Source organism: Triturus cristatus, chromosome 6 (assembly GCF_964204655.1).
Source record: "Triturus cristatus chromosome 6, aTriCri1.1, whole genome shotgun sequence".
Taxonomy (NCBI): Eukaryota; Metazoa; Chordata; class Amphibia; order Caudata; family Salamandridae; genus Triturus; species Triturus cristatus.
In genome coordinates, this window is record NC_140589.1 from 225,787,346 (window position 1) to 225,800,057 (window position 12,712).

At 42.2% G+C, this 12,712-nt stretch overlaps 1 protein-coding gene across 2 annotated transcripts in view; it reads left to right on the forward strand.

Moving 5' to 3' along the window:
• OPN5 (opsin 5) overlaps positions 1 to 12,712 on the forward strand; it is a 501,550-nt gene that overhangs the window by 17,186 nt on the left and 471,652 nt on the right. The window contains exon 1 of one of the 2 annotated variants that reach the window (XM_085610580.1): positions 751 to 1,513. The exons of the other annotated variant lie outside the window; for it this stretch is intronic. The gene's annotated coding sequence lies outside the window, so the exon portion shown is untranslated. Of the gene's footprint in view, positions 1 to 750; positions 1,514 to 12,712 lie in introns of those variants that run through there. 2 annotated transcript variants of the gene reach the window in all.

Consider the following 12,712-nt stretch of genomic DNA (forward strand, 5'->3'; position numbering starts at 1 on the left):
ATGTTCTTCTTCCCCCATCTCCACATTTCACTTTATCTCGCTCGTTTGCTTTTCTTCCCCTGTGCTTCATGTCGCTCTCTCTCACCTGTTTGCTTTTCTCAGCTCCCACCCACACCCTTATGTCGCTTCTGGCCCCCATCATTCTTACCACCACCCACTTTAAAAAAAATAAGAATAAAACATTTTCCCACGATTTTTCTTTTTATTGACCGATCCAACACAGGTTTGTAATTAAAATGAAACATGTCATTTTGCAGACGGGCCCAAATGTGTTGCCCTCATCTACAAAATTAGACAGGCGGCTGCCTCATACGAATCTTTTTTTATTCTCCTTTAGTAATGCTGCACAACATCGGATATGTTGTACATCATCGGTAAAAACCACTGGCAAAGCAATATGTCCCAAATGGGAGACCTAGTGGATTTGCCAATGCTTGTTAATTTAGTGCTTAGAAGTGACTATAAGGCATGTACAGAAGCACAATACATAACATATTTTTAAATAAATACATGCATCTCGCAGTTTAAATAGAGCATTAGCTTTTAAAAGTGTGAGGTGATGTATTCTGGAAGTAATGAAACTGATATCTGCAGGTTATTTTGATTCCTGTTTGGAGATATTTGAGTTACTTCTAGTAAACACGCTCGTGGATCAGGACATCTGTAAAAACAGTTCACAAGCCCGTAGGCTCGACATTTTTTCATTACATTTTTCACACATTGCAACAAATAAAGTCTTTCTGGCCCTGCACATTTCAGCGACTAGACCCGAGGAAAGAGCAATGCTACGTGACTTACACAACAGCAGGGCTTTTGTTTGTTGTTTTCTTTTTTTCAATGTGTTCTTTTTTTTCTTCTTTCGAAAGCCCCTTAGGGATATTTTGACATTTATTATCCATGTGGAGATTGTCTTTCATGGCACCGACCTCTAGACAATAAGTAGTCAACCTGTGGTCAGAACCAATCAAATATTTATCATTGCCGTTGGAAATGAGGATAAGCTGAAATACCCTTTATTGTACGGATCCCTGGAGCTCCCTTTACACTTAGACTCTTTGCATACATTCCTAGAAGGCCAGCAGATATTTCTCGCCTGTGCAGGGAGGGGCGTTCATCCTGCGCTGCTCGCCGGGTTCACTCAGGACAGTGAGTGCCTTAGCCCCCCCCCCCCCACACCCGACCCATCACCCTCCACCCATCCCCCACCAACCGCATCTCCATCGCTGCCCCCCTGCGCGTCTAATTGGTGCTTGAAAGAAGTAATAAAGCTCAGGGCACGGACGCTACCAATCAGTTCGATGTGACGAGCTCCGCTGACGAGGAGCACACGAGGAGACAGATAGCCCGCGGGCACGGACGCGTATTGGTGTGTCCACTCTTCCTGTGACGGACTGTGCCCGATCGGGGCCACTTCTGAATGGACAGTTGGGCGTGGAGGGCTAACGTTTTGGTGCGGAAGTGAAGCCTTTTTCCACACTTCTGAAGGAATATGTGAAGCCACTCCACCAGACAGGTACAGTAAACGACTTCTACTCTCTTTGGCAACGCAAGGTAGATTATTACAGGGCAGACGGAGCGCGCGTGCAGGCTCTTCGCAAATCTAATTATCTGGGAAGGATACCGTGTGGTAGATTGATTTACCGCCATGAAGTGGACATGTTATGTTTAAGTGTTTATTGGAGTGTCCGCTTCGCGTGTCCCGTTACAGACGCTCTTGTAGTTTTCATGAAGGGCAGCATGCCAGGAAACCGGCGCTGCACACTCTGAACTACGGATAGCAAGTCAGGTACGCTGGTTTAAAGACGGCTAAATATTAAATGCACTGGTGTACAAATGAGTATGGAGCCTGAAAAAACGGGCACATAGATTAAAACATACCCCGACTGATGGATGAATGGATACATGAATAGATAGATAGATAGATAGATAGATAGATAGATAGATAGATAGCTAGATAGATAGATAGATAGATAGATAGATAGATAGATAGATAGAAAGGAGCTACATCTATAGACATAGCTACAGCACATATGTAAATTGTATTGTATTGTAATTGCATTTATATAGCGCTTACTATCCCTGACGAGGCACCAAAGCGCTTTTTCGGCGAGTAGCTCCGGAACCCATAAAGGATTAGTGGTGAATTAGTATAGTGAAGTATGAAAGTAATTTGAGTGGTGGATATTAGTCAGTTATTTGGATTGAGAAGGATAGTGAATATGTTATATGTGTATTTTTATAGCACGTCTTGATCCACTTACATGGCTTCTTGGCGCTGTTGGGCTACTGGGTGTGCAGGAAGCTTTCTGTTCACAGCAGTGTTTCCCACTGGTGGGGTGCTTCTTTGAGGTGGTTGTATATTACTACCTTCCCCAGCAGCTGTGTGAGTGGGCTCTGGTTTCCCTCTCTGTGTATAATTCTGTCTGTTCCGCTGTTTCCGGTTCCACTGTAAGGGCAAGATTCTCAAAGGTTTAGTGTCGGGTTGGCGTTACTTTTTTAATGCAAACCCGACACTAATTTTGGGATTAACAAATTGCATTGGTTTGTATGGAAAACTAACAAAAAGCAGAGCAAAACTCTCCTTTGCATTACTTCGCATAACAGAAGCGTTACATGGCCGTTCTCATGCAACCACTCATGCTTTTTGATTCAAAACCTTGTCTACTCACAGTGGCAGACAGAGTTTAGCGCCAAAAATAAATACCCCTGGCAAGAAGGTGTTAAAAGGAGAAATGTTGTCATTTCTCCTTGCTTTTCTGAATGTGCATGTATGATGAACTGTGCAGCACACATACAAAGTAGGAAAAGCATTGAAGTGCGTCTACTCACAGTATTTTGTACAGGCAGGTTACTCTGCCTGTACAAAACCTATTATAGACTCAGTCATGTACCCTAGGGCTTTGGTGCTAAGGTGTGTGCCTGGTGCAGGGCAGTTGAAATCAGCGCCTGTGGTAGGAGATGGGAGGAGAGCGCCATATCTCTCTGAATATGGTGCCCTCCTGCTCTCTCCTCATGCAACGCAGCCTCTTTGGGTGCTGCGTTGCATTACCTGCGGCTACGAGAATCTGGGCCCAAGAGTCTTACTGTCCCAGTATGGTCCTCAGGACACTATTCACTCGGCCACTCTCAACTAGTTTGGCAAGGTATATGTTTAAGTTTCTGACAATGGAATCTTTAGTCCTGAGTTTTAATTCAAACTTCTGCGCCTCACCAAGGTGCCCATTCCTGGGTACATCATGTCATCCTTCTCTGACTCAGATCCCTTATCTGGAATATTTAAAAAATACAGACAAATGGGCTAGGTTCTGGCAAGAAGAACGGTATCACAAAATGCACAAAATAAAATGGCTTTTCAACCATAATGCTAAACATTCCATGAACTTGGTAAAAGAAAAACATTTTCAAGACAGTTTAGACTTGGCTTTTTGAGATTCTAATGTTGATCTTGATATATGGTTTGTAGATGTGCTGGACTATTCAAAGAGTGAACAAATGTGCAAAAAAGTTATTCTTGTTTGCTCACAATCGACATTAGGTAACAAATAACATATTACACTGTGCATTAGCATATATAAATAATTTCATATATATATATATATATATATATATATACGTACACACACATGCGCACACACACATATAGACATCCTCAGCTCTTTTCCTCAGCGGCTCTGATGGCACAAGTATCTGGGCAAGTAGTTCTTCTCACATCTGCTATGCTTTGAACCTTTTATTGTGGTTCCAGTTAAACCAAAAGCATATTAAAACTAAATCCGCAATCTCTCTCTCTCTCTCTCTCTCTCCCTCCCTCTCTCCATATATATATATATATATATATATATATATATATATATATACAAACACACACATACATATATATATATATACACACAGACACATACATATATTGCTGTAAAGACCAAAGGTTGAAGTAACGTTATAGTTAGGTGTTGAAATGAATTAAAAAATAAAGTTGAAAACCAAAAAAAACAGTAATTCACCAGATCAATTCAGCGAGCTAACTATGACTGGAGGTCCTGCTGTGCACTGCATGTGACCTTATTACATCACTTTACATGACATCACTTATAACTTGCTAAATGACCTCATTGATGACATCATTGATGACATAATCCAAGCTACTGCTCCTAAAATTGCTCTATAATCTTCTAAATCATTTTAGAAAACAAAGTTGGTAGATAAAGGGCCCACAAACATATACAGCATCGATTGCCCATATGTACTTGTGTCTATGTGTGAAATACAAATAGTATAGTACCAGAGAAAAGTTTGATTCAGTACAGTAAAAGTTTTATGATGACACATTGGCTATCAGTAACATTTTAAGTGCAAACAATACTTTATTTGAACAAGGCAGAGACTAAGTGCAACTAGAGTGAGTTGCAAATGTTCCTTACACAGAGGTTGTAGCTGAAATAAAGTCCTGTTGCCATAATATGTGAGAAAAACTAAGGCTTCTCCTTACAATACATTAATCACTTGTGCATTGTTGTGCACATGCTGACATTAAAGAGTTTTCAGGCAGTGCTAGCTGCAATTTCTAAATAAACGGCAGAATTATAAGGTGCAGATATTTGTTTTCAGAAGTTCAATGAAAATTCTAAGATAGTAAACATTTTTGAAGAATGTATATTGTATGGGTGACTCACTTAAAAACTGTTTAAGTCAGAAGTGTATAAGGGTTGTTCTAATGGTGTATGCTTTCTGCTCATTTCTGGAATATGTTTAAGGTATTTTTTCAAACTTAAGGAGGGTTGTGCATAACACCTAGTTGTGCATGCCTTATTATTGACAAATCCACAGATGTGAAGATAGTAAATTACAATTCATTGCTACATTCAAGTGTTTAAAAATACATTTCATTAATGCAAATAATGATTAAACACTCTTTTGAGAATTATCCAAGGTTTAATCAGTTGCTGATTGCATTGATGTCTACGGAGAGATTATGTGGTCTATTAGGATGGTGGTCGGATGGCCGCCGCCGGGCCGGCGGTGGTCATCCGCCCGCGATTACAACCCAGAAAACCGCCAGTCCCATTAGCATGACTGTGACGACCGTGGCGGTGAGATTTTCTGCCCGCCACTTTTCCGCCGGTAGCTGTCCGTATGCTTGCCTGGTGGGTGGAGCCGTACCACTAAAATGGGGCCGGTGCAGGGCCAGGCTCCACCGGCACGATCATGATGCCGGCGGTAGCCAGCCTTTTCGCAGCGGTGGAACCACCATGGAAAGGCATGCAGAGAATGTCTCCGGGGGCCCATTGCGGGTCCCCAATGTGTTTGAGGGTGTGTGGGTGCTCTGGGGGGTACCCATGGTACCCACCTACATGTCCCTGTATCAGGTGGCAGGCACTGTGTAGTGCCTGCCATGCAGTGCAGGGATATGCTGGACATGCTTTTATGGACATAGCGGCGGTGCTGCGGGCAGCAGCAACCGCCGCAATGTTAAACGCCACGGTTGTACCGCCGCAGTTGGATTTTGAGTGTGGCGCATGCTAATTGGACCAGCGGATATGCCGCGGTCGTAGCGGGCGGTGTTTTCCCGCTACCATGGCGGTCGAAGTGATTTTCCAACCGCCATCCTAATAGACCCCTATGTTTCTCATGCACCCAAATATCATGAAAGAAAAGATAATATATAAAAAAATGAGTGATTTCACAGACATGCTTTATGTCCTGCATGTTGCAAAATGTTATGCCCTTTAGCACTACCGAGGTGATAGAAATTTGGGTCTACGTGTGGCTTGCTGAATAACTTCCAGTCTGAATAGCATATAACAAACTCTCATAATCATTTGATGATGTTATTAGTGATGTCATCAATGATGTAATTGGAGATCTCATCAGTGATGTCATGAGTGGTGTCATTTAACATGTCATGAGTGATGTAATATGTGTGATCATCAGCAGGCTATATTGGGGATGTAAGTTATAGTTAGCTCATTAAACTATAATTGACGTTTGTCAGTGTTTTTTTTAATGTTAGTTTTAACTCATCTCAACACCGAAATATAACCTTACTTTATTTTTCGTTTTTTTCAGTGAATTTCTATGGTTATTCTTAAATTACAAGCTAAGATCTCATTACCATATTGTGATGATGATGTACAGTAGCCGAGATGTAGTTTAAGTAGGTTTATTTAGTCTTAGATGTAGGTTGGTAAGTTCATGTAGAGGAGCTCCACCAGGAGCACCCTGCTTGCTGCTCAGCCCATACGCCAACTGTCACACCTCACCTCACAGGCACCCAAACATTCCGTTTATTATCACCACACCAACATTCTACGCAGGACATTCACATTGGCTGAGTAGCTAGGGAGAAAGCAACATGAGAGAAGAATAAATACATATACAGGATACTACATATCATCCCCCTTTAAATAACATAACAAAATGAAACTGTAAAATAGGATAAACTATTGTCAAGAAGAACGATGAAGAGCGATATAACGCCAAAGTACAAAAATGCAAGCAGTAATAAAGCATTAACCAGAAGACCCATAATAAAACATTGAGAAAAATATAAAAGATAGAGAGATAAATATAAAATGAAGAGCAACAAAATAGCATTGAAAATATATAAAGAAGATACATAGGTAATATACAAGAGAAAAAGAAGTGCATCAAACATTACTCAGCGTTGCTTATCGCGATTTAACATTGAGGCTTGCAGCTGTTGTGAAGAGACATACTCATGGTGAAAAGACTCGCGCAGCCACAGCAGAAGAAGTTCAAGCACATGCTTATATTCCAGGGTAATTGCTTTCTAAGTACATATGAGGTAAGCCTCGTGCATACCTCGTGTTGGAAACATGGCCTTGGGATAGTGGTAGCTGCCTGACCCCACTTGAAGAGATAAAAAACTCCTGCCGCCAGTACAAAGCTCTGTGGGGTACTTAAATCTTCTCCACACAAGCTATGCAGACCCCACTCCAATGAAACGATGGGAAGTAAATCCAACTTGTCAGCTTTGGATTTCTACGTACTATGCGCTAACAGAATCATTCAAAACATCATGGTTTCACAGTATGCGCAGACACATAGATGGCTGTACAGCTTGTCACAGTCCTGAGATGATGGGAACATATATGCTTAATATTTCTGCCAATAACTTAAATCACCTCTACCAGCATTATCTACTTTGTAAGTGAGTGTTCCAGATTCACACCGGCTGTCACTGTACGATTAATGAAGCATGCCCTGGCTTGGGCCGTCTGTTGAAAAGGACACTAGTGACGCTGTAGGGCTCAGGGCATACTGTCACTCTCTGTACTCTCAGTTGCCACTGGTTTTTCTTTAGCGTTACTTTCTCTGTAGTTCCTTCAGGCTGTGATTTCTTGTAATCTTAGTTCCTTAAGTTTTTTCTCTGTAAAATTCACTTCTTCGGCTTACTCAAATAGGTTCTTTGCTAACTAAAACTCCAGTTTAACCTTTGTTTCAGTGAATTTCTCTTTTTATAATGGAGGGTTGATCAGATTACCATATGTAACGATAACATCTCTTTTAACTATTTTTTTCAGTTAATCTTAGGGGTTTTATAAATGTAAGGGAAGGTCACATTACCATACCTAACTATAATGTCGCAGTCTCTGTCTTTCTATGTATATCTATAATATGCAAAGATCCAGATTTCCAGTTTGCAGTTTAGGTGTTAGTGTAGTGGGGCACAGGTGCTGTTAGGCTTTGCATATAAAGTATTGACTACCTAGTCCGGTGGAATGTGGGATGTCTAGGTTGGAAACAACAAGCCCACTCCCCCAATGAGTGTAGAGGACAGGTTTGTTGACCACTCTACAAATTGCTGCCTTATAGATACATTAGATCTTGGAACTATTAGACAGTCATGAAACTATTATCTGATGATAGAAAATATTGTCTATTGTCATAGGGTGACCACCTTGTGCTGTCGTCACAGATACTGCTTCCAGTGCGGAACTTTAAACCTAGAGATAATTGCTATTGGGTGGGTCAGTTGAATTAGTTAAAAATTAAAGTAAGCCAAGACTACAAAACTCACAATACATTAGGATGACACAGAATCCCAGGACTGGAAATTATTTTGTACAGAGCAGGACTCTCAGTGCCAGTATACCCTCACGGGTGATTAGCTGCGCTTTCCAAGTCTGGTTTGATGAGATTTCCGTAACACTATGTAATGAGCTGATCACTGACATAATTTCAAAAAACAACAATATCGTGATACAAAAATATTGGCTCAAAAATATTGTTGACAAAACTATTGTGTCCCTATACTTAAACTGGTAAGTACAAACAATAGAAATAAAATATTGTTTCACACCTAGGTGCCGATTCCGATCCTGTAAAACCCGGGTACAAATGGTCGTACGGAGCGTTTTCTCGGTACGACTCGTACCCGGGAATTCCACCGTACAAACCAGCAAGTACGATTCGTACAGAAATACCATTTCCGTATGAATCGTAAAAAACACCGTACGGCTAAAAGATACATACAATTCCGATCCTGGACAGTGCGTATGCGACGTCCGCACGGAGTCAGGCAAGTACGATTCGTACCTACAGCACTCCGCACGGCTATATTTTTATGGGAGCCAAAAAGTGCCGGAAAAGCTAAGTACGCTGCGATGCATGAGGAAAAGGGGGCCCGCTACGCGACGTACATGCCATCACCCACATCGTACGTGTCATCATGTACGGTGCGTACCCTAACATTGCATATGTACGGACCGTACCCCCCACCCCCGTATGTCTGCACCGTACCCCAGGCGTACCCCCACCCGCTTATGTCCGCACCGTACCTTAGGCGTACCCCCACCCGCGTATGTCCGCACCGTACCCCAGGCGTACCCCCACCCGTGTATGTCCGCACCGTACCCCAGGCATACCCCAATCCTTGCGTATGTACGGTCCATACATACGCGAGGATTGGGTACGCCTGGGGCACGGTGCGGACATACGTGGGTGGGGGTATGCCTGGGGTACGGTGTGGACATACACGGGTGGGGGGTATGGTCCGTACATTCAGGGGGTGGGGGGTACGGTGCGGACATACGCGGGAGGGGTGGGAGGCTGGGGGGGCCGTACGACTCGTACCCCGGGCACAAGTGTACTCGGGGTAGGGGTCGTACAACGTTCGCTCCGTACGGGGCCTTTTCCATGCGCTTGTGTTTTCGGACGAGTGGTACGGATCGTACTTGCGCGCTCGGACTTCAGTTTTACGAGTTGTAAGTAAACCTGTCCGGGGATGTCTCGTAGACTTTTCCCGAGGCGATTCGTATGTATTTTCCACGTACAAATCGTACTTCGCCGTTTGTACGGGACTTGTACGATTCGTACGTAAAAAAATACGGATACGAGTCGTACGGGGAAAAAAAATCCAGGATCGGAATCGACCCCCTAAGATCTTTAAAAAATATAACTTTATAATATATATGTGTGTGTATATATATATATATATATCCAAAATGAGAATTGCCCTCAAGATGAAGTCACATCACAACGTGTTAATCCATTTATTCCAAGGATTACATCAGCCTGGTTTCAGCACACAAATATTGCCAAACGCGTTTCGGGGGTAACAACGCCCTTGGTCACTGGCATAGGAGACCCAACAACTCGAGCAGTCCACCTGAGCACAATTAATGTCTCGCCCATGTGGGTGTGTGCTGAAGAGGATTCTGGTAAGTGTAGTCCGCTCGTTAATAAAACCCCAGTGGGCGATGTGGGCCCCCAGGAAAAATAAACAGTCTTACCCATGTGGGTATGCGCTGCAGCGAGGCTTGAAGTTGCTTTCATCCTCCTCAGAACGGACACATTTTATTTTTTTTCAAAAAATCGCAGGGTGCACGCACCCCCCAGCCGCCATTTTGAGTTTTAGAGGCAGAAGAGAGCTAAAAACACAGGTGGAGAACGTGAAAAGGGGGCAGGGCAGAGAGTCCCTGACCCCCTAGGCCTTCTCAGGGGGACCATGAAAGACCCCTAAGGTCCCAAAAAAATAAAATAATTTTTTATAAATATTGCGCGGTGCACGCACGGTACGTGCACGTTGCGCGCACGGTGCGCGCACGGTGGCAAAAAATTCATAACAAAAATAGAATCAAAAATCAAGTTTAAGTGTTTAGATGTTGGTTGGCTCTAAAAAGAGCCGTTGTGTTCATTGAGTGTTTTTTTGTACCAACAAGTAAGTACCGATGCAGAGTCTAAAGTTCAAGAGGAAGACTCTGTTCCCTTCATCTGTGAAATGAACACCGTCTCCTCTATAAATGCCTTGCATGTTGTAACGCAAGTTGTTGTGGTATATAGAACCCATACCATAGTCTCTGAGGAAAGCAGAAACAGACTTATTGACGTGCTTTTTTGCTTTCTCAAACTGCGGACAATATTGGTTGGACCAGTTCCACTTTTGCCTTTGGTATATATTAGAATATACAAAGGTAGTTTGTGGAAAAAGTGACATCAATTGCACAAAGGTGTCCTTAACAAGCATTTCCAGACCTATCCCAGTTAAAGTGCCTAGGTCATTTCCACCACAGTGCACAATTATAAGGTCAGGCTGTGGGAGATGTAGAAAGGATTTCACCAAAGGCATTAATTGGTGCCACTTTAACCCTCTCTGACCAATCCATTTAATGTCTACATTTGGCAAAGCAAGGTCTTTCACAATACCTCTTTTTTCCGCATACTTTTCACTCCAGTAGACATAGCTATGACCTACAATCCACACTGTGAACATCTTTCAAGGAGATCTGGATGCACTCAGAAGGTGTCTTTCAGTAGAATGGCAATATGAAAAGAAAGATAGTTGTAAAATGGAGGCTTACATAAAAAGAACTCATTGGCTGTTTCAGACCATTCAACACAAAAACTAGGCTGTATGTTTAAATTTTTAAAAGCATGTTTTGTATTGGTTCAGAAAAATGTGTTCCCACAGAAGATTACTTTGGATATGCTGTTAGGTTTGAAAAGTCAAGCACTCTTGCTCTTTGGATTAGCAACATTGTGTGCTGAACTTCTGACCTCTCTGCTCACACCAGTGTTCCATGATCTGTTGCTATGGTAGCAGGCAGAAGTCATGTTGGGGGTAGGAATCATTTGGAAAGGGTTGAAATTTGCAACCAATAGAAATGTGTGTTTCCATTAAAAAAAATGTGGGAAGCAATGTGATTTGAAGTTTACATGTATATGTGTGAAAAAAGAGAGAGAAATTTTGCCATTTAGTGGTTCTGGTGAGAGGAGTACAGCTCAGAGATTCTGGCTCTGATAATCTGCTGTGTGAGTGGCACATTTCTTTCTCAACTAACTACTTTTAAAGATGAGTTATGAATTTGAGAGGGGATGTATGTGGTCTATTTTGATATAAATAATAGAAATTTGTTTCTTCTTTTAAAGTTGTGTTTTACATTTTATGTTTTGGAAGATATTTAACTGCCTTGAACTTGTAAGATATTATGGAGTATGTCTTCACCATAAGTTAAGGTATACTTGTATCACCCAGTAATACTGTTTTGTGCCTAGAATCACATCATGAGTCTGTGTGCACACAGGAATTGTTGTCAGAGATTTAATTTGTGCTCTTTTCTGCCTCTCTAAACTATAAGGAAAATGTGTCAGGCTGTTAGAGTAATTATCACTTGCTCTACCGCAGTAGTAAATGTGCTTTGAAATTGCCAATCAAATATCGTTTTCTGCCTAGAATCACTCCATGAGTCTGTGTGCACACAGGACTTGTTGTCAGAGATTTAATTCGCGTTGCTCTTGTTCTGTAAGACTTGCACTCGTAGGAAAGGGGCAGCTTGTTTTCTTGAACTGTGATGGTTAGCATTCAGCACAAATCACTATCTCACAGATGAGAGGCAAATGCTAACACATTTGAAAACAACAGGGTAGATTTTCCTTCCACTCCTGCAATGGGTGAGGTAGTTCCTACATGTTCAAAACTCCAATTAACCCTTACCACAGGTGATCTTACATACATCTCTGCAGTCTTCATGCAGTTGTGCAAGCGTCCATGCAGATCTCTCTTGCACCTGACAATACACAGTCTCCAGAAACACACTCTTAGCACACAGGCAGCTGTTTCTCCTGCACTCCCATGCTTACTATTCAGCACTGTGTGGTATTTCAGATAGCAGTGTGCAACGCTAACACATCACATTCAACATCACCAAGGCTCATTTCCTTTGCTCTAGTCTAATCACTCACCCAGGCTCCACATGCTCATGGTCTCAAGTAGCTGTTAGGACATGTGCTCTTTTCTGCCTCTCTAAACTATAAGGAAAATGTGTCAGGCTGTTACAGTAATTATCACTTGCTCTACCACAGTAGTAAATGTGCTTCGAAATTGCCAATCAAATATCGTTTTCTGCCTAGAATCACACCATGAGTTTGTGTGCACACAGGAATTGTTGTCAGAGATTTAATTCGTGTTGCTCTTGTTCTGTAAGACTTGCACTCGTAGGAAAGGGGCAGCTTGTTTTCTTGAACTGTGATGGTTAGCATTCAGCACAAATCACTATCTCACAGATGAGAGGCAAATGCTAACACATTTGAAAACAACAGGGTAGATTTTCCTTCCACTCCTGCAATGGGTGAGGTAGTTCCTACATGTTCAAAACTCCAATTAACCCTTACCACAGGTGATCTTACATACATCTCTGCAGTCTTCATGCAGTTGTGCAAGCGTCCATGCAGATCTCTCTTGCACCTGACAATA